The sequence below is a fragment of the Ambystoma mexicanum genome, chromosome 2q (genome assembly GCF_040938575.1).
Source record: "Ambystoma mexicanum isolate Mex_15411 chromosome 2q, UKY_AmexF1_1, whole genome shotgun sequence".
NCBI classification, from domain to species: Eukaryota; Metazoa; Chordata; class Amphibia; order Caudata; family Ambystomatidae; genus Ambystoma; species Ambystoma mexicanum.
This window is the reverse complement of record NC_090924.1, coordinates 693,400,901-693,403,400: the sequence shown is the minus strand read 5'-3', so window position 1 is coordinate 693,403,400 and position 2,500 is coordinate 693,400,901. Positions and strand designations below refer to the sequence as shown.

The 2,500-nt window shown below is 55.2% G+C and overlaps 2 non-coding genes across 2 annotated transcripts; both read right to left on the bottom strand.

Moving 5' to 3' along the window:
- Nucleotides 1-550: 550 nt before the first annotated feature.
- Nucleotides 551-662, bottom strand: TRNAL-CAA (transfer RNA leucine (anticodon CAA)). Its single transcript has 2 exons — nt 625-662; nt 551-596 (listed from the first exon to the last, which is right to left on the bottom strand). It is a non-coding gene; the product is annotated as a tRNA-Leu (tRNA).
- A 1,693-nt stretch (nt 663-2,355) lies between these two features.
- On the bottom strand, nt 2,356-2,467 carry TRNAL-CAA (transfer RNA leucine (anticodon CAA)). The gene is made up of 2 exons: nt 2,430-2,467; nt 2,356-2,401 (listed from the first exon to the last, which is right to left on the bottom strand). It is a non-coding gene; the product is annotated as a tRNA-Leu (tRNA).
- Nucleotides 2,468-2,500: the final 33 nt, after the last annotated feature.

Here is a 2,500-nt window from a genome sequence, read left to right as displayed (position 1 = left end):
GCTGCTCAGGGTGGGCAGCTTCCCAGCAGGAGGATGTGTCTTGAAAGCCGACAGAGGCAAGAAGGCGCACTCCCTCAGCCCGCTCCAACCTCTGGATTCCTGCGAATTTCAGAAGAGAACTCTGGGGCAGCATGGCTTCTGTCATCTCCCAACAGCCTCTCTGTTCTTGCTATGTAAATACCTTTACATCCCCCGAACTGAGCATGTCTGTTTTTTTATTTTTATTTTGCTGAGGTGTGGTGCCTTCAACGACCGACAGGTGGCAGGAGAGCACTTTCTCCAACTGTGAAGGGGACTTTTTTCACTTCCTGAGTAGACTGGGCTCAGTGACATATGCCACCAAGCCAGCCACTAGAAAATGCAGGTTTTGCAGCCGTGGGCCAGTGGGGGTTTAAGGGCAGGTGTGCCTCCGGCGTCTCTGGCAGACAGCTCCAGTTGCAAGGCAGCAGAAGAGAACAGGGAGGCTTGCCGGGCGCTGCATTCGGGGGCCCCCACGAGGTTTTCCGCAAGCCTTACACTCTGAAATGTGCTCAAAAAAATGAGCCCGGCTTGTCAGGAGTGGGATTTGAACCCACGCCTCCAATCGGAGACCAGAACACCCAGATGCAGGGAAGAGCTGTGTCTCTTGAGTCTGGCGCCTTAGACCACTCGGCCACCCTGACAGCTATGGGCAGGATTGGGAAAGATTATTCAGTACCCAATGTCGCCAGGTGCCAGCGCCGGTTTTCATGCCCCGATCTCTGCATCAAAAGTACCCAAACACTCACTTAAGGACCAAGGGATGGCAGGAAACGCCCACTGATGGAGCCAGTGGACAGTTTGCAGGGTGCAAATAAGGGCTGGCCTCAGATCACTCATGGCGTAGTGCCGGCCTGTCCATACCTGTCGAAACCTGCATGCGGTCAAATGTGTCCGATTGACATTGTGGAAATAAAAAGAAACCAGCACCATGTTTCTGCCCGGTCTCGAACCGGGGACCTTTCGTGTGTTAGGCTAATGTGATAACCACTACACTACAGAAACAGCTCTGGTAGACTGCGCTCTAGTGTGCTGGGACAGCTTTCAGCTGAAAGGCTTTGTGGCACTGATGTCTCATGGGGCCCGCTGGTACCTGCCAGGTGGCACACACCAACGTGAAAGTTTGGCGCAAGCCTGCGCCGGACCTACATGGCAGCACTCACAGCACCTCACACACAGGCTGCAGACACATACAAAAGACCAAGCTGGATGCAACAGTGGCGCGAGCCATGGCAGTCCCCACCCAGAAGGCATGTCCAAACCTTTATACATCAGCTCGCCGCCAGCGCATCATTACAAAGGAGGGGGAATTTCCAACACTGCCTCTTGGGCCATGGGCTTAAAAGCAGCCAACCATTGGCGACGGGCATCGAACCAGATACGGTCACGCACAAACTATTTTTGGGGGGGAATTGGGGACCCTGTGTTTTTTGTTTTCGGCGCTCCAAAAAAAAAGGGCTCGTCAGGGATTTGAACCCGGGAACTCTCGCACCCTAAGCGAGAATCATACCCCTAGACCAACGAGCCACCGCATGCAGAGAACAGTGAGGGGGAGGGGGGTGGTCTGCTTACCTCACTTGGCGCCATGCCCCAGTCGCTCCACGGCCTGACCCCTGCGTGTCACGTGGCCTGCCCCTGGCGCAAGCGCAGAGGACTGAGCTGCCTCTCAAGCAGAGAAACAAGAAGAAGAGCGGCAGCCTTCGCTGGCCAAAGGCCATCTGCTGCCGCTCGATCGGGCTCGATCAGGCGAGATATATGTGGCCGACCGGCCTAGAGCGCAAACCTGTACTGCTCAGGGTGGGCAGCTTCCCAGCAGGAGGATGTGTCTTGAAAGCCGACAGAGGCAAGAAGGCGCACTCCCTCAGCCAGCTCCAACCTCTGGATTCCTGCGAATTTCAGAAGAGAACTCTGGGGCAGCATGGCTTCTGTCATCTCCCAACAGCCTCTCTGTTCTTGCTATGTAAATACCTTTACATCCCCCGAACTGAGCATGTCTGTTTTTTTATTTTTATTTTGCTGAGGTGTGGTGCCTTCAACGACCGACAGGTGGCAGGAGAGCACTTTCTCCAACTGTGAAGGGGACTTTTTTCACTTCCTGAGTAGACTTGGCTCAGTGACATATGCCACCAAGCCAGCCACTAGAAAATGCAGGTTTTGCAGCCGTGGGCCAGTGGGGGTTTAAGGGCAGGTGTGCCTCCGGCGTCTCTGGCAGACAGCTCCAGTTGCAAGGCAGCAGAAGAGAACAGGGAGGCTTGCCGGGTGCTGCATTCGGGGGCCCCCACGAGGTTTTCCGCAAGCCTTACACTCTGAAATGTGCTCAAAAAAATGAGCCCGGCTTGTCAGGAGTGGGATTTGAACCCACGCCTCCAATCGGAGACCAGAACACCCAGATGCAGGGAAGAGCTGCGCCTCTTGAGTCTGGCGCCTTAGACCACTCGGCCACCCTGACAGCTATGGGCAGGATTGGGAAAGATTCTTCAGT